Source organism: Zalophus californianus, chromosome 8, assembly GCF_009762305.2.
Source record: "Zalophus californianus isolate mZalCal1 chromosome 8, mZalCal1.pri.v2, whole genome shotgun sequence".
NCBI lineage: Eukaryota > Metazoa > Chordata > Mammalia > Carnivora > Otariidae > Zalophus > Zalophus californianus.
Window position 1 is genome coordinate 95,822,152 of NC_045602.1, and position 24,637 is coordinate 95,846,788.

Here is a 24,637-nt window from a genome sequence, read left to right on the forward strand (position 1 = left end):
AGAAGGAAACAACTTTGCTATTTCATCGTGTGAACTTACACAAGTCACTTTTTATCTCTGGACTTCATTCATTCACTCAGTGATTCAGCAAGTATTCTTTGAGTACCTGCTGTGTGTCACCCCAACCATGTGCTTGGCACTGTGACTTAAAAATCTGGATGAATGATTAAAATTTGAATTAGAATTACATGGCAATATCTCCAAGGCTCAGGTTTAGGGACCAAGTTTGCAGGTGGTGACCTGAGGTTTGAGCTCTTCAGGACTCAAGATGGCTCGCTGGAGCTGTCCAATGGAGTGGTCTCAACCAGATGCCCACTCAAGGTCAACAGTGACCTCTCTGACAGGAAGCACCACACTCAATGGGATTCTTACTCTGAGAAGTTTGAAATATAACCAGGTCTGGTCTCTGGCTCTATTGAAGAGACTGGACGTACACAGAAGGTTTAAGTGACTCTTATTGGGAATGGATAGAGATAGTGGGCAGTGGTGATTAAATTATAAATTATTTTTGTGCTCCTGAAAAAGAGTTTTGCACTCCCACTGAAGAACACATCTCCCGTGTACCCTGTGGGATAATTCAGAAATCACAGTTTTGCCTCAACCGCCATTAATAAAGAGGTCATTGGATTCCACCATGGCAACTTCCCTTGGATACTGTTTTTTCAGAAGCTTTGTGAGCTCATAGGGTAGTCTGGTGGAAGGCCCCTGGTATTTCTGTGCTCTTGGGTATGTCAAGTCTCAGAAACTTCGGTCTTCACACATAAGACATCAGGGAGCCAGTGGGTTAGGTTTGGGGAGGACATGGTACTGCAAAAGAAGCACTGGATTTCAGAGCCAAAGGAGGTTCTTCCCTTGACTTTTGGGTGAGGTCACTCTTGCTTTCTGCTTAAACCTCACTCCTACTACCAGTTTCTGGCTGAAATGTGTGTGTAAGAGAATTTGCTGGAAAAACATTAGTCCAGTGAACAGGAAGAAAGACGAAAGGAGAATGATAAGAATATCACCTGTAGGGAGCGCGGCCTTCTCCTGACACCTCTAATAACCCCACTCAATCCTGTGAGGTTGCTGTGGTAAGTCATCTCCAAAGAGGGCTCCCCAGTGGACACCATTTCATGGTATTCATAAACTCATGTAGTTCCCACCCCTTAAATCTGGGCTGGCCCTGTGACTCACATTTTGACCAATAGACTATGGTGGAAGTGACACTCTGCAGATTCTAAGCCTAGGTTACGAAAAGTCTCACATCTTCCACTTGGGTTTCTTAGGACACACGTTGTGGAGGAAGCCAGCCAAGATGGTAAAATTCTGACTACCCTGAGAACATGGTGCTGTGTGGAAGCCCAGCCTAGCTGCATGGAGAGAGAAAGACATCCAGTCAGTCACCAGCTCCTCCAGGCATCCACATGCAGCACCAGGCATGAGGGTGAAGAAGCAGATCTGATTGTGGGCTGTGAAGGCATGTCTCCAGAATTGCCTCAGCATCAGAGCTGGCTGCAAGTTTTAAAGCCATGGGAAAGTTCGGGACCTAGAGAGAGGGTAAGTGGGATATCCAGCCCATAGGAAGTCATTCCCTTTCCTTATGGGAAGCTGTGGGGACTGAGTATCGACAAAGGGGACCACAGCCGGTGCAAGAGGCAAGCCTTACAATGACCTACAACAACCTACTGCTGGCTCCTCTAGGGTCTTTGGAAGGCAAGATCAACTTCCACGGAGCTGCCATTGGCTCTTCAGCAGGATAAGCAGGGAGGTGGGGAGAATGGGTGGACAGCACTCAGGTGGGTGGGGGGAGGGTACCATGTAGAGCAGGAAGTCAGTGTCTGGGTGTTCCCTGGCATTTGGCACCATCAAGCGAGCCATCAGTCTTGGCCGAGAAGTCTGAGTATAAAACAAAGGAAATGTTCCCAACTTCGGTGACTCTCCTTCCTTACTCACAACAGACCTCCTTTACTATTTATTTATGTTTTTTATTTAAATTCAATTAGCCAACTTATAGTACATTAGTTTCAGATGTAGTGTTCAATAATTTATCAGTTGCATATCACATCAGTGCTCATCACATCACATGCCTTCCTTAATGCCCATCACCCTATTACCCCACCCCCCACCCACCACCCTCCAGCAACCCAAAGTTTGTTTCCTATAGTTAAGAGTCTCTTATGGTTTTTCTCCCTCTCTGATGACTTCCCATTCAGCTTTCTCTCCCTTCCCCAATGGTCCTCTGCACTGTTTCTTATATTCCACATATGAGTGAAAACATATGATTGTCTTTCTCTGATTGACTTATTTTGCTCAGCATAATACCCTCCAGTTCCATCCAAGTCAATGTAAATTGTAAGTATTCAACCTCTCTGATGGCTGAGTAATATTCCATTGTATATATGTACACTACATCTTCTTTATCCATTCATCTGTCAATGGACATCTCAGCTCTTTCTACAGTTTGGCCATTGTGGACATGCTTCTATGAACATTGGGGTGCTGGTGCCCCGTTAGTTCACTACATTTGTATCTTTGGGGTAAATACCCAGTAGTGCAATTGCTGGGTTGAAGGGTAGCTCTATTTTTAACTTCTTGAGGAATCTCCATATCATTTTCCAGAGTGGTTGTACCATCCTGCATTCCCACAGTGTAAGAGGGTTCCCCTTTCTCCATATCCTTGCCAACATTTGTTGTTTCCTGTCTTGCTAATTTTAGCCATTCTGACTGGTGTGAGGGGGTATCTCACTGTGGTTTTGATTTGTATTTCCCTGATGCCAAGTGATATGGAGTATTTTTTCATGTGTCTGTTGGCCATTTGTGTCTTCTTTGAAGAAATGTCTGTTCATGTTTTCTACCCATTTCTTGACTGGATTCTCTGATTTTGGGTGTTGAGTTTGTTAAGTTCTTTATAGATCTTGGATACCAGCCCTTTATCTGATATGTCATTTCCAAATACCTTCTCCCATTCCCTAGGTTGTCTTTTAGTTTTGTTGACTGTTTCCTTTGCTGTGCAGAAGCTTTTTATCATGAGGTTCCAACTGTTCATTTTTGCTTTTGTTTCCCTTGCCTTTGGAGACGTGTCTAGCAAAAAGTTGTTGTGGCTGAGGTTGAAGAGGTTGCTGCCTGTGTTCTCCTCTAGGATTTTGATGGATTCCTATCTCACATTGAGGTCTTTCATCCATTTTGAGTTTATCTTTGTGTATGGTGTAAAAAAAGGTCTAGTTTCATTCTTCTGCATGTGGCTATCCAATTTTCCCAGCACCATTTTTGAAGACACTTTCCTTTTTTCCATTGGATATTCTTTCCTGCTTTGTGGAAGATTAGTTGACCATAGAGTTGAGGGTCTAGTTCTGGGTTCTCTATTCTGTTCCATTGATCTATGGGTCTGTTTTTGTGCCAGTTATCATACTATCTTGATGATTAGGGCTTTGTAATAAAGCTTGAAGTCCGGGATTGTGTTGCCACCAGCTTTGGTTTTCTTTTTCAACATTCCTCTGGCTATTTGGGGAGAGATCACAACCAACACCAAGGATATACAAACAATTTTAAGAACATATTATGAGCAAGTATATGCCAACAAATTAGGTAATCTGGAAGAAATGGACGCATTCCTGGAAATTTACAAATTACCAAAACTGAAACAGGAAGAAATAGAAAACCTGAACAGACCCATAACCAAAAAGGAAATTGAGGCAGTAATCAAAAATCTCCCAACAAATAAGAGTCCAGGGCCAGATGGCTTCCCAGAGGAATTCGACCAAACATTTAAAGAAGAATTAATACCTATTCTTCTGAAACTATTCCAAAAAAATAGAAATGGAAGGAAAATTTCCAAACTCATTTTATGAGGCCAGCATTATCTTGATCCCAAAACCAAAGAACCCATCAAAAAGGAGATTTACAGACCGATATCCAATATCCCTGATGAACATGGATGCCAAAATCCTCACCAAGATTCTAGCCAATAGGCTCTAACAGTACATTAAAAGGATTATTCACCACGACCAAGTGAGATTTATTCCTGGGCTGCAAGGGCGGTTCAACATTTGCAAATCAATCAATGTGATACATCACATTAATAAAAGAAAGGACAAGAACCAAATGATCCTCTCAATTGATGCAGAAAAAGCATTTGACAAAATACATTCTTTCTTGATAAAAACTCTCCACAGTGTAGGGATAGTGGGAACATACCTCAATATCATAAAAGCCATATACAAAAAGCCTACGGTGAATATCATTGTCAATGGGGAAGAACTGAGAGCTTTCCCCTAAGGTCAAGAAGACGATAGGGATGCCCACTGTCACCACTGTTGTTCTACTATTTAAAACCTCTCCTCTCCTAAAGCTAAAAGCAGCCCTCAAAACAATGTAGCACAGTGAGTCCCACTTCTTAGCATTACCTGAGAATCTCCTTAAAAATCTTAAAATTTCTAGCCTTGATCACCCCCCAGAATACTCAAATCATGAACTATGAGGGTGGGGTCCAGCTTCTGCACTTTCTGAAGGCCTCCAGGGGACCCCAATTTGCAGCCTGTTGTGGGAATCATGGACTAGGCCATATGAAGGCTTATAAAAATTCATAATTACTGAGCCTGTAAGTCTGTCACTCAGAGATGAGCATCAAGGTTCATGTGTAAGTATGACATCACAGCAATATTTATACTAGTAAATATCAGGAAGCAACATAAGTGTCCAAAAGAAGATTGGTTTAGTAAGTTATGATTTATCCTGCTTTGCAATATTATGTAATATGGCAGACATGTACTTAAAGAATATTTCAGGGCATCAGAAAATTCTCTGGAATATAATAACCCTAATTTTGTAAGATATATACACATAATTATAAAAGTTTAAAATATATACACATAATTATAAAAAGTTTAAAATGTAATATTTCTATGTCCTAGAATTGTGGGGATTTTCTTTCATATCCTTGTTTGTACTTAACTAAGCTTTTTCAGGAACATGGTCATGTTGGTCGGGGGGGGTAGGGTAGGAGATGAAAGGGTATGAAAAAATGTACAAGCAAGTAAAGAAGACAGAAAATAGTTTCAATCTCCCCATAGCTGGGCCTCAGAAGACTAGAAGGACATGCAGGATTGAGGCCATTCAGGGTAAAACAAGTTCAAACAATATAATGCTGTCCCGTGACTCCTTGGGTCACTAGTCTAATGCTTCACCATTTTGGTGAGACAACTCCTTGCCATTGCTTCTTGGGCTTTTCCTAGAGTTACCAACTAATTGTACATCTCCCATTTGAATTGAATAAGCATGGATATGATTGGGGTAACCATTTGACATGAAGGACTAGTACCATTAGGCAGACCTCTTCACTCATTCTATGGACTGGCTGCTTTGGATCAGACTCTCTTCCTTGCTCCAACCATATATGGCCCAAACAGTCGAGTCTCATGTTCTTGCACATGGGAATGCTTCTCATGCAATGGTCCATTGGTTCTTGTGAAAGTGATTTGCTAAAAACAATTTTGGGAAACTGATAAGGGAATGGGAAGATGGGACCAGTGTGCAACATCCAGCAAAGTGCCATGGGGGGATTTTGGCTCACTCCTGCAGGGGAGCTCGAGAAATGCAACAGAGTTGTCCAAATTGTGGGTGAGGGAGGGCAAGACAAGAGCACCAGAGAATCTACACCTGCACACCAATCAGTTGTTGGTCAAGGACCACCACTGCTGGAGTTAAATTCCCAGGCACTTGTGTGTTCCCATGTGCCTTTGACATGGGGCAGGACAGTCTACCATGGGAGAGGCGCAGGTGCTGGCTGCTGGCAGTGAACTTTACCAGGATGAGACGGGGTGTGAGTGCAGCAGTACATCATGTGTTACCATGGGCCCTGGCTGCCCAACCCAACCAGAGCTGGTCACAAAGGCCACAGTGGAGCCTTCCACAAAATTAGCCTCAATTCTTTTTTTTATTTATAGAACCGGCTTTTTAAATTTTTATTACATTGTGTTAATCACCATACATTATATCATTAGTTTTTTTTGTTTTTTTGTTTTTTAGTTTTTGTTGTAGTGTTCCATGATTCATTGTGTGCATGTAACACCCAGTGCTCTATTCAATACGTGCCCTCTTTAATACCCATCACCAGGCTAACCCATCCCCCCACCCCACCCCGGAACCCTCAGTTTGTTTCTCAGATTCCATAGTCTCTCATGGTTCATCTCTCCCTCAGATAGCCCCCCCCCTTCATTTCTTCCTTCCTACTATCTTCTTCTTCTTTTTTTTTTAACATATAATGTATTATTTGTTTCAAAGGTACAGGTCTGTGACTCATCAGTCTTACACAATTCACAGCACTCACCATAGCACATACCCTCCCCAGTGTCTATCATCCAGTCACCCCATCGCTCCCACCCCCACCACTCCAGCAACCCTCAGTTTGTTTCCTGAGATTAAAAATTCCTCATATCAGTGAGATCATATGATACATGTCTTTCTCTGATTGACTTATTTCCCTTAGCATAATACCCTCTAGTTCTATCCACATCGTTACAAATGGCAAGATTTCATTTTTTGATGACTGCATAATATTCCATTGTATATATATATACCACATCTTCTTTATCCATTCATCTGTCATGGACATCTTGGCTCTTTCCATAGTTTGGCTGTTGTGGACATTGCTGCTATAGACATCGGGGTGCACATACCTCTTCGGATCCCTAGATTTGTATCTTTGGGGTAAATACCCAGTAGTGCAATTGCTGGGTTGTTAGGGTAGCTTTATTTTCAACTTTTTGAGGAACCTCCATACTATTTTCCAGAGTGGCTGCACCAGCTTGCATTCCCACCAACAGTGTAGGAGGGTTCCCCTTTCTCCACATCCTCTCCAACATCTGTTATTTCCTGACTTGTTAATTTTAGCCATTCTGATGGGTGTGAGGTGGTATTTCACTGAGGTTTTGATTTGGATTTCCCTGATGCCGAGCAATGTTGAGCACTTTTTCATGTGTCTGTTGAATTAGCCTTAATTCTTCGCCAAAAGATTCTGGATACTCTCTGAGCTTGCCTCATTGCATCAGAGCTATTTTCTTCTGATCTTTGATAGAGGAGCATTCAGGACACCTTTGCCGGTTTGGAGGGGGGAAATAATGACACAAGTCATCTCTGATGGGATAGACAGGAGAGATCCTTATGCTCCAAACAATTCTCCTGAAGTCTCAGCTAAGAATGTTCAAGCACCATGCTTCCTCCCTCCTCTCTAAATCCTCCTCCTAACTTTTGTTTGTGTTGGAACAACATCATTCACAACACCCAGGTGGGTGTTCACTGAACCTTTTCTTCCATTTTCTGTTCTAAGCACAGATAATTATGAGCGTCAAGTTAACATGTGGAGGTAAATATTGTAATTTAGCTTCAGGGATATTACGCATAATGTGGTTTTTGTTTTCTCCACCTCAGCAGCTAAACAAAGAGCATTGTCCTCCTGGAAGGGCTTGGAATATTCTGGGGGACATATAAATAAGGTTTTTAATTTTAAAAATCACTTCTGAGCCCTGCTGATAGCATCCCTCCTCTTTTGAATAGCAGTATTATTTGTGACATCCGGTGGCAGGCAACTCAGCCCGTGAGTCATGTGCCAGCAAGACATATGCTCCAATGCCATTATGAAATGATGAGCAGCCTCACAATCAAAGGTGGAACCTTTACTTGCAGATTAAACAGGAAACTTTCTCCAGAAGCTCCTAAATCAACACAGCAAATGGTTATTGCCAATTCACATTTATGTCTGAAAAATGCTAGGGATCATGTACATGTGAATTCTCACCTTGCTCCAAGAGGGGAGAAAGCAGGTCACAACAGATTGACTTCTCCTTAGGCTGGAGGACAGCATTCAGACTGAGCAAATGAATGGGGTTGCCTGATATAACCCGACAACTAACTCAGACAGACAGAATTTGAATTGGGGGCTGACTCTGTGCTTCATGAACACCTCCTGAATGATGATCTATATGAAGTAGGGTCAAGCATGGGTACAAGAGAGCTCCTGATTCCAGCTCTAGAATGCAGCATGTAAGTCTCCCCCTACTATTACTCTGAAAGTAACCTCGAATAGAACCCTAGAGCTATGAATAATTTTAAAAATTGGCTTCCATTCCCTACAAACCTGCCAGGAAACTGGGGTGAGGGTAACTGAGCAGCCTGGGGCTATGAAAGAATTTTGTGATTAATAAATATTCATTCACAAGAGCATGTGTTGAGTGCATGCATACATGGTTAATCTACCCTCAGGTGGCCAGAAATAGGAAATAAGAATTGTACCCCTTCCTCTCTACATTGAAGATGAGCTTCCGGGGTGGGGGGAGCAGTGAGAGCATCCCAGCTGGAGGTCTGGGTCCAGCATGTGCCTAGCATGGCCCAACGGGTGCCTTGGACCACTGACCTCCTATGCCGTTCCCAAAGTCCTGCCCCTTAGTCAGGAAGATAAGTGTGCCTTTCTCTGGGAATTGGCTCAATAAAGAGCAGGGTATGTTTACACTGGGGTTTAAGGGACGTTATGATTTAAAAAGAAAAATTAGGGCACCTGGAAGGAGAAGGAAACACATTATTTTAAAGTTAATTAAATATGTTTTATTTATTATCTGCCAGGTGCAATGTAGGGAAGGGAATATAAAGTTAAAGAAATCCCCGCCTACAGGGGGTTTGTGATCCCAGAGGGTAAAGAAGTTTGCAAATGAGCTGACATATGAGAGGGGGACCAGGCACAGCCTCAGGTACACAGGTATGAAGGCAGTTCCCACCATGGAACTGACAGGCATTTGGGAGGAGCCCACATTTGAGCAGGAACATATAACAGGAAGAACAAATGCTTGTATAGCTCTTCCTAGGTGCCCAGCACCCTTGACAAGGACCTCACCTCCACTCACTCATGAAATCTTCATATCAACGCCATAAAGAGGGCACTGCTGTTATTCCCACTTCACAGATGATTAAAGTGAGGCACAGAGAGAAAGCAAAATACTGTCACACCTGCCTGGAGATCATTTTCTGTAGGATCACTTCTCAGCTTCTTTCTTGTCTCTTTATTTCTCTTCCTGCTACAGACTTAACACTAGACTTGGGCTGCACAATTCAACTCGGCAACTATGGCTCAGATTTCAAGTGTGTACTAAACAGGTCAGCATGGGGTCAGGAAAGAGGTCAAGGAGTCTACAGCCCAGCAAAGAAGACGAATCTGGGAATAGATTCTACTCTGACTCACAGTGGAAAGTCCCATGTGCTGTGACTAGGGAAGGACAGCTGAACTGTTGGGATAAATTTGAAATAATGACCAGAGGTTGTGCTTTTTTCCCCTTATCTTTAAACAAACAATAATGATCATGAAAGTAGGAACTCACTGGAAAATACAGGGAAGATAAAGAAGAAAATTAAAATTATCCAGTCTCCTCGTCCAGAGAAAACATTATTATATATGGATGTATTTCATTCTGATCTCTTATATCTGCAAATTAAGGCTTTTTAGAAAAAAATAACATTAGAATTATACTGTTTATATAATTTTGTATCAACATTATATCATGAGCATTTTCCATTATCACTAAAAATTGTTTGGCACATAATTTTTAAAGGCTACCTAACATGCCTATGCACAGACATGCCATAATTCATCCATCCACTTTACATGTGAATTGGATATTCACATTTTGAATGCTGCTGTTGGATATTCACATTTTGCCAAGTTTTACTGTTAAAAACAATGCCACAATATATACTGTTGTGTATTATTTTTCCCAAATCTTGAATGGAGTCGGCCTTCTGTAGAAATGGTCAAACATTTGTAAGAGATTATAAAATTTCTAATGAAATCATACTCATTCTTGTTATTTTAACACCACTGCTTTAGGAAAGCTTTTAGACCATGGAGACTCACAGCCCAGTCTCACTGTGATTACTTGTATCTGGGAGAAGCTGCCTTCTTGTTCCATGCACCATCTTGTCTGGTCCATTGGCCACATGGTGGATGCAGGGCCATCTCTACAGCACCATTTTAACACCATCTTGCCATAGATTAGCCAAGTAGCCATCTGCAGCTCCAACCATCAATGGTGCAAGTGGAAAATAAGTTTCTTTTTACCAACAGTCCCCACCAAAGTCCTAGCAATGAGTTTCACTGGTCCACTTTGGGTCATGTGTCATGTGTGACCTTGACCAATTATGAAGGCCAAGGACATGAAACAAGCTGGTCAGCCTGAACTGTGTCTTGACTTCTTTCTTCATTTCCTGGCTGTGTCCTGTGTGCTGTTTATAAATAGGGAGCCACAGCGCAACGGTTTCTTTTTTTTTTAAGATTTTTTATTTATTTATTTGACACAGAGAAAGAGAGCACAGCAGGCAGAGCGGCAGGCAGAGGGAGAAGAAGCAGGCTCCCTGCTAAGCAGGGAGCCTGATGCGGGACTCGATCCCAGGACCCTGGGATCATGACCTAAGCCTAAGGCAAGACGCTTAACTGACTGAGCCACCCAGGTGCCCCAACTCAAGGGTTTCCAGCTATACCACTTTTTTATTATGAAGGAATTGTAAAAGGGGTCAAGCTGGAGCAGACCCGACCACCCGTCTTTTGGGATAACCTTGCCAGCAGCTCAAATTCAGTATGCCCCAAACCAAATCTTCCTTCCTCAATAGAACACATGCTTCCTCATGTGTCCCTAGAAGCCATTACAATATGTGGCAGACCCTGTGGCTTAGCTCATCCAGATTCTATTTATAACCTCCTCTCCTTTTCTTGCCTCTATGATGGAAGCTATGAAAGCTAAAAACTGAATCTCCTAGGCTCTCTCACTGCTAGGAGGGTCATGCAAACATTTCTGGCCAATGATGAATAAGCAGGTGATTGCTGGAGCTGCTGCAGCCATTTTGCGATTGTGGCTCTAGTAGGCCACACAGTAAGGAGGGAATAGCATATAAAGGACACTCAGTCAATGACGATGTCTCAATATGCTGAACTGGTCTGGGCTGTCCACCTCTAGACTTCCTGTTACATGAGACAGACAGGCCTCTACTTTTTAAATCTTCCATTACTTGTAGCCAAATTCCTAACAGATGTACCAGCTTTCCAGTCAACCAGAGAACCTCAGCATTTCTTCATCACTTCCCACAGACTTGCTCTCCATCACTGATCGATCGCCACATATTGTTGATTGTAACTCATCTGGGAAAGAAACTAGAAGCAACAGGAAGCCAGATTTTCAGTGGAATATAAACAGTGAACACTGTCTAGGTGTGTCAGCTATGCATGGACGGGTTCTCTGATAGGTGAAAAATGTACTTGGTAGGAAGTTATAAGGTAACAAACATAGAACTTAGAAAGGTAATTAATTATATTACAGCTGCTAGAAAATGTTAAGGTCTCTTTCATCTATTAAATGCTAAAATCATTCAGTTAGAATCACTGAGCATCACTTCTAGTCATGCAAAACAGAACAAAATACTGTCATTTGTAACCCAAACTGCCTGATAAAGAGAAGAGACCCTATTGGGGGAAGCTTTTTGTCTGCCCTGGATGTGGAAGCACTTGTTACACTTGTTTAGGAGCAGGAGCTGAAGGCGAAGATGGCTGAGTGACCCTTATACAGAGGGGGAAAATTTGGAGAGAAAGGGGACTGAGAAGTCAATGAAGCTGCAGGAAGGGTGGGTAACCAAGTAGCCCTAGATGGCTGAGTGTCTGGAATGGGCTGTCAAGAAAAGAGATTAGGGTATGAAAGTTTGCTTTGTTTGCTGTATCATCCATCCGGCAATCTCCCCCAACTCTTTAGTGACATCTTACAATTTCGTGTGAAGGTAACTTTTAAACTGAAGCAAGGACTGAGTTTCTCAGCTGGACATGCACATGGAAGAACAATATTTCAGGCAACAAACAGTGACCCTAGACCAAGGAGGTCATCAGAGCATGAGCACACCCTGGAACTCACAGACATCTTGGGACTCAGGAGGCCATGGATTGGGGTTTCAAGGGCTTATGGAAGATTCAAGGTCTTCTTATGGAAGTTTCAAGGGCTAAGAGGCCCCAGCTGACATAAAGTCTTCCTGGGAGAGAAAGATGACTATTTTCTTAAATAACACTCATCCCACAGAAGACATTATATGTGAGCAGATAAACCACACTGAAAACCAGGAAATGTTTTTACTTAAAAGTCTTCCTTTCTTTACCAGAGTCTCTGTAGCCAAAACAAAGAGCTAAAAGACGCAACCAGATGGAAAATACAAGAGAAATGTTGCAGGATACTTGCAGTAGATGTAACATTGGTCTGATATTCCAGAAGGAAGCATCAGAGAAAATGGAAAGGAAGAAATAATCAAAGAATGTGAATGCAGTGTTTATCTGTACTGAAGAAAGGCATGCATCTTGAGATTGAAAAAACCTACTAAGCATGATAATTTTAAAATTATAGTTAGGCCTCTATTGGTAAATTTCTAAACTTCAGGGATAAAGAGGAAAATTCTAAAAGCTCTGAAGGGAAAAAAATCTTAAAAAATAAGAATATGAGGCTATAAAGATCTTACATAGACACAAAACCCCCAATGCCATGAAGGAAACGACTGATATATTTGACTACATAAAGACTACACATACCTGCAGTTTGCCATTGTCTTTAAGCCTGAAATGAAATAAAACTATATATTTATGTGCAACACATATATACAATTAGACAAAAAGTCTCAATAATGATACAAAGCAAACTTCACTGGATGTACCTCTGGGGAAAGGAGGAGGATGATGTGAAAAGGATTTTCATTATTTTTATTGTTTATTCTGCTGAATTGTTTTGAATTTCAATTAGGATGTCCTACTCCATTACACCCGGAGTTTTTTAAAATACAAAAAACACATCATAGAAAAACACATCATAAAAATAGACTTTTATTTGCAAGGTAACAGATAATGAACTGCCTGCTTTATATATTTTATCATTCATTCATTTATTCCACACATATTAATTGGGCACCTACTATATGCCAGGCATTATTTTAGACATGAAGAATACAGCAGTGAACAAAAGAGGCAAAACTTCCTGCCCTCATGGCATTTTACACTCTCATGAGTAGAGATGGACAACACAAATAATTAATAATTATAATAAGAAGAATAGCCAACACTTGTATAACACTATACGCATATTAATTCACTTTGACGTCGGTACTACGAGTATCTCCATTTTACAGATGAGGAAATCGAGGCACAGGATAACCAATTTTCCCAAGGCTACCCAGCTACTCTATAATGAAATCAAGCTGTGCCGCACTTGGTCTATCTCCAGAGTTCATGCTGTTAACCATTTCGCTCTGTGCTGCAGCATGTCAGGTGAATATGTCTTATAGAGAAAAATAAAGCCTTGAGGTTGGAAGGAGTGTAGGTGATGAGGAGATTGGGGCCAGGGGCTGAATTGGACGTCAGATGTAAGGCAAGTTCCTACTGAGAAGGTGCCAGTGAGAGAGGGAGTGAACCATGTGAATACTGGGGAAGCGTGCTCCAGAAACAAGGAACAGCAGGAACAAATGTCCTGAGGTCAGCTGTGCCTGGCATGCTTCAGGAACAGCAAGGAGGCCAGGGTTGCCAGGATAAAGTTGGTGAGGGGGGGGAAGGAGCCCAGAAGAAGAAGCTGGGGAGTAATAGAGCCAGATCACACAGGTCCTTGAGGCCAGAGTGAGGACTTTGGAGGTTATCTGAGTGAGATGAGAGCAATCAGAGAGTTTTACACAGGAAATGAGTATGATCAGTCATATTTAAAATGGATCATTTTGGCTGCTGGGCAGAGAATAGATAATGGTGGGGGAGCGGGGCATGAATGGACAGAAGCAAGTGTTGAGGCTGTGAGATTAGTTACGAAGATACTGAAACTCCCAGGTGAGCGAGAAAGGTAGCTCAGGTGTCTTGAGAACATGACTCGATTCTGGATTTCTTCTGTGGTCTGTGAGAACAGAGAAGAAGGAGTCAATACTGATTCCAAGGTTTGAGCATGAGCCAATGGAGGGATGCAGTTGTTATTTACTGAGACAAGGAAGGCCACGCGAAGAGAACTTTGGGAGTAGCGGAGACCAGGTTGATTTTAGACATGTTCACTTTGAGATGATTAATCAACTTGCAAGTGGGGATACGAAGGAGGCATTTGGATGTAGAGGCACGATCAGTAAGCGGTCCAGGGGTCTCCACAGTCCATTTCAGGTGCAGGAGCACACGTGAGCAGATAAATGACCCAAAGCTTCTCATTATTACAACATGGGCTCCAACTAGGCAGTGTTTCCATCCCTGGATCTCAAATAACAAAGTGTTATTGCAGCCAATTTATACTTAGCCATGAAGTCAATTGTTTGCTTTCCAAAGGCTGTCTTCAGGAGTCCAGGTTGTCCCAGGGCTCGAGGGGATATGGATTCATCTGTCTTCTTTGTCCTAAAGATGCAACAGTGGAGACACTGTTGAGCATGGCAGCGGCCAGAAGCCTAGTTGGGGGAGCAGAAAGAGCCAAACAGTGTAACATGTAGCGTTCACAAGAAGAAGAAAGAGCAACAAAGTGTGACTATACCCTCACACCAAGATGCCACCTGCCACCCCCAGCTAATGGAAGTAAGTGACCAGCCTGCTGTCCACCGTTCTCTGTGCCTGGAGGATGCAGGTCCAGGTGTGAGGTATCAGGAGCAGCTCTTCATCACCCCAAACAAAGGGCCTAGACCATCCAAGGACATTGCCCCTGGAGTATTTGTGTGATATGCACCATTGACACCTGGGTATTTTTTTTCGTTGGGGCTACATGCGTGTCCTCAAACAAATGAACATACTCATCTGGCAGGAGAAATCAGTGCTGAGAAGAGGCAGCCAAGGGAAAGAGGAGAAACAGGTGCACTTTGCAGTTTGTCAAGGTAGATGCATCATCACCACATTCAATACAAAACCATAAAGAGCATAGAAATGTGCTCATATGATGTGCTTACATAGAGGACACAGAAGAGCTAAACAACATACCAGCAACACAGAATCCCAGCTGCTGTACTTGGACAGAGTGGGGCCCTGACAGTGCATGAAAGCCACTAGAAATAATCATGATAAAGAATTATCCAAATTCTTCTCTCCTGTTCAAATGGTAGAAAGGCTTTAATCATCCCCCTAAGATACAGCATCCTTCTGACATCCCAAGATTTGTAAACAATAAGAGAAACATTATTATACTAACAGTTCTTAAAATGTTAAGAACCATAAAGTCATCAGGCTATACTGGGGATGGTGATGATCACTGAGTGCTCTCGTGGGCTGGGCCCTGTCCCAGGTGCACCACCTTGTTCAGTCCTCAGGGACCCTGTGGTCAGTTCTCAGCTCCTTCCTTCTGCCCCATTAGCACCCGACACAGGACCTTTCCTTCCTCCTCCACAAAGCTTCTGGGATGGCTTCCTCTCTTGGCTGCTTCTTGATTGGATCCTCCTCCCTTCCCTAATTCTCTAAACATTGGGGCCCCTCCTTCTCATTACTTATGAGATGTCCTCTGCTTGTCCCAGGGCTTTACACACAGCATATAAACTGACTACAGCTAGGATCTTACCTCCAGCCCAGAGATGCCCTGCTGGGATAGCTAATAGGTACTTCAAACCAAGCATGTCCAGCAGACCCTGTGATTTTTTTCTATGCTTGCTCCTCCGTGTTATTCTGGTATTCCTCAGATCAGTCAATGGTGCCTTCATCCTTCCAGAAGCAAGGTCAAAACTCTCATAGATGATCATACACACACATGCACATACACACACACACACACATGCTCCCCAGCAAATCTACTTCTCCCATCCACATCCTTGGTTCCTGGTCCAAGCTACCTTCATCTCCCTTGGTCATTCTTGGGCTGTTGCCAAGAGACATCTGTTTCTGCCCTTGACCTCACCCCTCATCTAGCCATGCATCTATCTTCAACACAGCAGCCAGAATGATTCTGCTAACACGTTTCAGAGCATGTCCTTCCTCTGCTCCTATCTCAGCCCCCGAGTTCCCATCTCCCTCAGAGCAGCATTCAACATCCCCACTGTGCCGGCAGGGACTTACCCCATGGCCCAGTCCTGCTTCCATGATTTTATCTCCCACTTCTCTCTCCTCTGACCCAAGTCCAGCCATATGGGCCTCTTTGCTGTCCCCAAGACACTTCCCCCTAGGGCTTGGCACTTCCTGGGCCCTCAGCCTGGGCCTCTGTCTACCTGGAAGTCCATGTGGTCCACATGTCACTTCTTCAGAGAGGCCTTCCCTGATCATCCATCAAAAACTAGACAATCACCCATCTCTCTCTGTCCTCCTTAACCTGTTTTATTAGGGTTTACCACATTATCACTCCTGATACATGATGTAATTATTCATGTACTTTTTACTATCTTCTCTTTACTCCCCAGAACCTAAGTTCCTTGAGGTCAGGAGCACTTACTCATCCACTTCTCTGGCCTCAGTGTCAGGAGTGGTACCTTACACATTGTTGTGCTCAGTAAATATTTGTTGAATGACTCTCAGTGGCCCTGGGAGAAAGTAGAGTCCCAGGAACACAACGATGGAGCACTCTGCCCCAGGTGCACAAAATTAAGCAGATGCGTTATCAGAAAAGACTGTTATAGCAGAAAGAACACCAACCAAAAGTTTATCTTCTTCTTCTTCTTCTTCTTTTTTGAGAGAAGGAGAGTGGGGGGGAGGGTAGAGAGGGAGAGAGAATCTCCAGCAGATTCCCCACTGAGCATAGAGCCCAACTAGGGACTTGATCTCATGACCCTGAGATCATGACCTGAGCTGAAATCAAGAGTCAGTTGCTTAACCGACTGAGCTACCCAGGGGCCCCCTTCATCTCCTTTTTAATTATTACCCTTCTGAATAGCTTCTGCGATAAAATACTCCTCCCCAAATATTGTTCTATGTCCAAAATAATTGCCACTGAGTTTTAATATTGTACATATAAGCTTCAAATTAGCCCATTTTCATTACTTGCCTTTTAATAAACATTGTTTTCCATAAAGAAAGTAATTTGGAGAATTCCCAGTGTTAGAGTTGGCCTCTGACACTTGTAGACTCAGCCATGTGCATTCACTTTGAGAGTTAAGTTCGTAACCACTGGGAATTCTTGGGGCTTGGGGCTTGGGGCTCAGTTTGTTCTTTGACTCCTAAGGTCCTGCATGTCTGAATGTAGCCAGAAGATCCTAAAGAAAGGATAGCACAGTGATTGTGAAGAGACAGACTATGAGTCACTTCAATTCTATGTGACCAGATGGGGTTTTTATTTGTGACTAAAACTTAAAACAGTGAAACTGAGTGTAGCATTTAAGATACACTAGCTCTGTTTGATGAGTGAAAATGTTAGTTCACCCATGAAATATTTCATCAAATTTGAATAACATCTTTAAAACTGAATTTTAATTCTTTTTAAATTGTTACTTATTTTAAAAACTGAAAAACAAATTAAGGAATGAATGATTATTATTGATTACAACATGGCTGATACCGGGACCTATTTTGTCATCTAAAAGAGGGAGTGTTAAAACAATCTCTGGGCGTCGAATAGACAAACTGCTATCGGTAAGTAGATACTGTTATCATTATCAACCTTTTACATGAGGAAACTGAGGCACAGAGGTCTTAAGTAGCCTGACTTAAATGAGAGAGCAAAGGTTCAAGGCCAGGCAGTCTATAAGGATCACGTCTCCTCGATGTTAATGAACTTCCATTTATACTTGCAATTGAGTGAAACTGGGACACTCGTGTTTTATTTATAGCTAAAAGTCACTCGTGCCAACTCACACGTTTAAGTGAACTAAATTAAATCAATTCTTAACTCTATGGCCCAGTGATTCCACTCTTAGTATGTATCCAAAAGAAAGTGTGTCTGTGCTCAATAGAAGACATACGTAAGAGAATTCAAATCAGGTTTATCAAGAGGAGAATGCATACCTTGGGGCATAATCATATAACAAAATACTAGACATCAGTAAAAACTGTGAACACACCCAATGATATGGATGCATCTCACACACACAATGTTGAAGGAAAGAAGCCAGGCACAAAAGTTCATATATGGTGTGATTCCATTCTGATAGAGGTCAGCATAGTGGTTACTTGTGGGGGTGACTGGCCAGAGGGGGAACTAAGCAAACTTCTGTGTAGCTAGAAGGGTTATGAATCTTGATTTGGGTTTTGTTTACACAGGCATATGCACATGTGCTATGGACTGAATTGTGTTTCCCCAAAAATTCGTATCTTGAAGACCTCCCCATGATGTGACTATATCAGAGATAGGGCCTTTGTGAAGCAGTTAAGGTTAAATGGGGTCAGAAGGATGGGGCACTGATCCAATAAGATCAGCATCCCTCTAAGAAAAGATGCCATTGGCTCACTCTTTCTCTCTGTCCCTGCAAGGACTCAGTGAGAAGGTGGCCATCTCCAGCCCAAGGAGAGAGCCGCACTAGACACTGACCTTGTAAGCATCTTGATTTTGGACTTTCAGTCTCCAGAACTGTGGGGGAATAAATGCTTGCTGTTTAAGCCACCGAGTCTGTGGTACTTTATTATGGCAGCCCCAGCCGACTTTACAGAATACAACATGTAAAGTTTACAGAGCCGTACACTCTTAAATGCACTTTAGGCACATCATGTATGTTATATACTAATAGAATAAAATAAAAGAATCCTTCCATTCGTCATTGGGGAGAAATACCTGAACCAAGTAAAGAGTCTTTAGTGCCTCTAGTTTCTAGTGCGTCTCCTGAATCTAGACTTTGTATCTAGATAAGCAACTCTCATGTAACATGGCACCCACCAGCAGCAACCTCCTTCCAACCACCTAGCACGTTGCTGGTGCCTGTGCAAGCAGGGAATCCCTTCCATTTCCCTCAGATGATGGAGGCTGGAGGAAGTGGCCATGTTGGATGATCAGGGCAGAGCAGGGCAAGAGAGAGCCTCTGCATGCCTGCCCAGGCCAGATGTCATGGACAAGCAGTTAGTGATGCCTCCCCTGGTTCCCAGCCTGCATGAAGACAGTAATTGCCTGGAGGGGCAGTATTTGTCAACAGTGGACAGGAAGGGCCACCTTGGGGCAAGCCAGTGCTGCAGGGTGCCACACAACATTGAAGGCTGTTGATGGACACTAGGACCTGCCCAAATGCTTCTGAGCTGCGCAAATACACCAGAGGACAGGATGCATTGTGCAATGTAGAGTTAACAAAGAATAAAATGATGAAAATAGGACATTTGCAGCACGTCTTGTTGCTTCAGAGAAATGCAGCTTATCTTTCCTGTTCTGCTCTCTACAGAATCTTGGTAAAATTCATTTTTCTTGCCCCAACGTGACCACATAATGCCATTTCTACTTAAAATTGCTTTCCAGAACTTCTTTAGCAGTCATAGTAAAATTTTATATCTCTGCTCTTTCTGCATATATTCTCACTTCTCCTTAAAATGTGAAGTGATTTCCAACCAGGATATACATTTCTGACTGCAGACATAAATTTAGGTTTTGCTCAAATATTACTATATTTAGGTATACTTGGCACTAAATTTATTTTTTTTATTTATTTTTTTTAAATTTTTTATTGTTATGTTAATCACCATATATTACATAATTTGTTTTGGTGTACTGTTCCATGATTCATTGTTTGTTCATAACACCCAGTGCTCCATGCAGAATGTGCCCTCCTCAATACCCATCACCAGGCTAACCCATCCCCCCATCCTCCTCCCCTCCAGAAACCTCAGTTTGTTTTTCAGAGTCCATCATCTCTCCTGATTCGTCTCCCCCTCTGACTTACTCCCCTTCATTCTTCCTCTCCTGCTATCTTCTTCTTTTTCTTTTTTCTTAAAATATGTTGCGTTATTTGTTTCAGAAGTACAGATCTGTGATTCAACAATCTTACACAATTCACAGCGCTCACCGTAGCACATATCTTCCCCAATGTCCATCACCCAGCCACCCCATCCCTCCTACCCCCGACCACTCCAGCAACCCTCAGTTTGTTCCTGAGATTAAGAATTCCTCATATCAGTGAGGTCATATGATACATGTCTTTCTCTGATTGACTTATTTCACTCAGCATAACAGCCTCCAGTTCCATCCACATCGTTGCAAATGGCAAGATCTCATTCCTTTTGATGGCTGCATAATATGCCATTGTGTATATATACCACATCTTCTTTATCCATTCATCCGTCGATGGACATCTTGGCTCTTTCCACAGTTTGGCTATTGTGGACATTGCTGCTATAAACATTGGGGTGCACGTACCCCTTCGGGTCCCTACATTTGTATCTTTGGGGTAAATACCCAGTAGTGCAATTGCTGGATCGAATGGTAGCTCTAATTTCAACTGTTTGAGGAACCTCCATACTGTTTTCCAGAGGGGTTGCACGAGCTTGCATTCCCACCAACAGTGTAGGAGGGTTCCCCTTTCTCCACATCCCCGCCAACATCTGTCATTCCCTGACTTGTTAATTTTAGCCATTCTGACGGGTGTGAGGTGGTATCTCATTGAGGTTTTGATTTGGATTTCCCTGATGCCGAGCGATGTGGAGCACTTTTTCATGTTGGCACTAAATTTAAAGAACAAATTTACTTATTCATTTAGATAATATTTATTAAATGTTTATAATATAGAAAGTTCTGTATCCAAAGCTACAAAGGGCATCTGTAGAGAATGATAATTTATTTAATGATTATGTGCTAATAATAACTGCATTTAGCAGTTTATTGATTATTAGCTAATGGATTAAAACATTAGGCAGACAAAACACAGAAAAAATTAGTTAATGCAGATTGGTATCAACTAAGATGAAAGCAATACTGATAATGTAAACCAATAAGAAAGTGAGATGCTATTTTTAAAAGTTCGATTTATACGTATTCTCAGAACCGATTTTTGTGAAAAGTGAGGTACAACTAGGTGCATAAAAGTAAGTAATCCTCTCCCATCAAGTGAAAAGTCCTTGATACTCTTACATTAATAGAAAAATAGCTTCATTTTATTAGTAATTACTGAATTTAGTTACATGATTTAATATTAATCATTGAGAGACAATAGTGTAAAACTATAAAAAATCACTCAAATTAAAATAGGAAACTTAAAGAATTATACTTTCTCTGCTGTCCCAACAATCAATATAGAATTCCTGTAATACAGCTCCAGTTGATGTTGTGAAGGTCAGGGGCTGTGAGAATAATAAGTATTAATGCTCCTTTTCATCATTTCTATAAATTTGTTCCTAATAATGCTAATGAGCAAAAGGAGAGGAAGTGTGGAACAAGTTTGGTTAAACTGTGTTAAAGAGGAGATTTTATCGCAGGACTTACCAAAACCCTAGTGTGCTGGTGTGCATGGGAAATTTCAAGATGGGAATGCTTTGTGTGATATTCTCCAAGCTAACTCTGCCCCCACATTCTTCACAGAACACGTAGGGGGACTAGCAGTCTATTAAAACACACTTTGAGGAACACTTTTCTATCTCAAAAGGTCTGGAGAGACAAGTTGCTGTAAAAGGTGCCATTCCACCTTGAGCTAGCTCTGCCATGCAAGACCGCCACGTTTCATGACATTGTAGGATAGAGTATACAAGTCTGCCTCTTCTGGGAAAGCCTGGTTTTCGATTCAGAGGCTGTGAGACAGAAGGTGGGGTAGATCCTTGAGTTTCCTTGACCCTACCCAACTCTGACCTTGTCCTCTGAGTATTACCTCTGTGACTAAGTGTCTGCCTGGCTTAGAGAGACCCAAGATATGGTAGGACAAGAGACCCAGGGTGCTCACGGCAGTGAGAAATGGAGAGAAGTGTAGAGAGAGGAGAAAAGCAGCAGAGGAGGTGGACTAAAGCTAATAGTTGGGCCAGGATCAGGGCAGTGGGGAGGCCTGGAGAAGGAGTGCTCAGCAGATACGCAAAGGTCAGGAGAACCAGAATGGCCATTACAACTAGTGTCAGCTAGGGGTCTGATGTGATAGCAAACAAAGCTTAACATTCCAATGGTTTAGCATAACAACCCATTTTCCTTCTAACTCACACCACAGTGTGATACAAGTCAATGGCTCTCTGAGCATTTCCTCTCTGTGGGGTGACTCAGGATCTAGAAGCCTTAACCCTGCAGTGAGGGTCATTAGGAGAGGGGACAGAGATTAATTAAATTGTCCAAGATCACAAGCTAGAAGTAGTGGGGCAGATTCATAATCATGTGGTCTAACTCCCTGGCTCTGTACTCCTTTTTTTTTTTTCCTTTAAAAAAAAAATTATTCCCTAAGGTGAGGAACGTGGCAGGGATGTCAACTATCACTGCTGCTATTCAACATAGAATTAGAAATCCTAGCCACCAGCAATCAGAAAACAAAAAGAAATAAACGGCATCTGAATCAGCAAAAAAGAAGTAAACTCTCACTCTTTGCAGATGATATGATACTTTAGGTGGAAAACCCAAAAGATTCCACCCCAAAACTGCTAGAACTCATACAGGAATTCAGTAAAGTGGCAGGATAGAAAATCAATGCACAGAAATCAGTGGCATTCCTATACACCAACAGCAAGAGAGAAGAAAGAGAAATTAAAGAGTCGATCCCATTTACGATTGCACCCAAAACCATAAGATACCTAGGAATCAATCTAACCAAAGAGGCAAAGGATCTGTACTCAGAAAACTAGAAAATACTTGTGAAAGAAATAGAGGAAGACACAAAGAAATGGAAAAACGTTCCATGCTCATGGATTGGAATAACAAATATTGTGAAGATGTCAAAGCTACCTAGAGCAATCTACACATTCAATACAATCCCCATCAAAATACCATCCACTTTTTTCAAAGAAATGGAGCAAATAATCCTAAAATTTGTATGGAACCAGAAAAGACCCCAAATAGCCAGAGGAATGTTGAAAAAGAAAAGCAAAGCTGGCGGCATCACAATTCCGGACTTCCAGCTCTATTACAAAGCTGTCATCATCAGGACAGTATGGTACTGGCACAAAAACAGACACATTGATCAATGGAACAGAATCGAGAGCCCAGAAATGGACCCTCAACTCTATGGTCAACTCGTCTTTGACAAAGCAGAAAAGAATGTCCAATGGAAAAAAGGCAGTCTCTTCAACAAATGGTGTTGGGAAAATTGGACAGCCACATGCAGAAGAATGAAACTGGACCATTTCCTTACACCACACACAAAAATAGACTCCAAATGGTTGAATGTGAGACAGGAGTCCATCAAAATCCTAAAGGAGCTCACAGGCAGCCACCTCTTCGACCTCAGCCGCAGCAACTTCTTCCCAGAAACATCTCCAAAGGCAAGGGAAGCAAGGGAAAAAATGAACTATTGGGATTGCATCAAGATAAAAAGATTTGCACAGCAAAAGAAACAGTCCACAAAACCAAAAGACAACCGACAGAATGGGAGAAGATATTTGCAAATGACATATCAGATAAAGGGCTAGTATCCAAAATCTATAAAGAACTTATCAAACTCAACACTTAAAGAACAAATGATCCAATCAAGAAATGGGCAGAAGACATCAACAGACATTTCTGCAAAGAAGACATCCAAATGGCCAACAGACACATGAAAAAGTGCTCAACATCGCTCAGCATCAGGGAAATCCAAATCAAAACCTCAATGAGATACCACCTCACACCAGTCAGAATGGCTAAAATTAACAAGTCAGGAAACGACAGATGTTGGCGGGGATGTGGAGAAAGGGGAACCCTCCTACACTGTTGGTGGGAATGCAAGCTGGGGCAGCCACTTTGGAAAACAGTATGGAGGTCCCTCAAAAAGTTGAAAATAGAGCTACCATATGACCCAGGAATCGCACTACTGGGTATTTACCCCAAAGATACAAATGTAGGGATCCGAAGAGGTATGTGCACCCCGATGTTTATAGCAGCAATGTCCGCAACAGCCGAACTATGGAAAGAGCCAAGATGTCCATTGACAGATGAATGGATAAAGAAGATGTGCTATATATATAAATGGAATATTATGCAGCCATCAAAAGGAATGAGATCTTGCCATTTGCAATGATGTGGTTGGAACTGGAGGGTGTTATGCTGAGCGAAATAAGTCAATCAGAGAAAGACATGTATCATATGACCTCACTGATATGAGGAATTCTTTTTTTTTTATAATTTTTTTATTGTTATGTTAATCACCATATATTACATCATTAGTTTTTGGTGCAGTGTTCCATGATTCATTGTTTGTTCATAACACCCAGTGCTCCATGCAGAACGTGCCCTCCTCAATACCCATCACCAGGCTAACCCATCCCCCTACCCCCCTCCCCTCTAGAATCCTCAGTTTGTTTTTCAAAGTCCATCATCTCTCATGGTTCGTCTCCCCCTCTGACATACTCCCCTTTTCTTCCTCTCCTGTTATCTTCTTCTTTTTCTTTTTTCTTAAAATATGTTGCGTTATTTGTTTCAGAAGTACAGAACTGTGATTCAACAGTCTTGCACAATTCACAGCGCTCACCGTAGCACATACCCTCCCCAATGTCTATCACCCAGCCACCCCATCCCTCCCACCCCCCACCACTCCAGTAACACTCAGTTTGTTTCCTGAGATTAAGTGATATGAGGAATTCTTAATCTCAGGAAACAAACTGAGGGTTGCTAGGTGGTGCGGGGGTGGGAGGGATGGGGTGGCTGGGTGATAGACATTGGGGAGGGTATGTGCT

At 42.3% G+C, this 24,637-nt stretch overlaps 1 long non-coding RNA gene across 1 annotated transcript in view; it reads left to right on the forward strand.

Moving 5' to 3' along the window:
- Positions 1–768: 768 nt before the first annotated feature.
- The window catches only part of LOC113938010, a 34,026-nt gene continuing 10,157 nt past the window's right edge, over positions 769–24,637 (forward strand). Inside the window, exons 1-2 of the long non-coding RNA XR_003524785.2 lie at positions 769–1,070; positions 1,266–1,536. This is a non-coding gene — a long non-coding RNA (uncharacterized LOC113938010). The remainder of the gene's footprint in view (positions 1,071–1,265; positions 1,537–24,637) is intronic.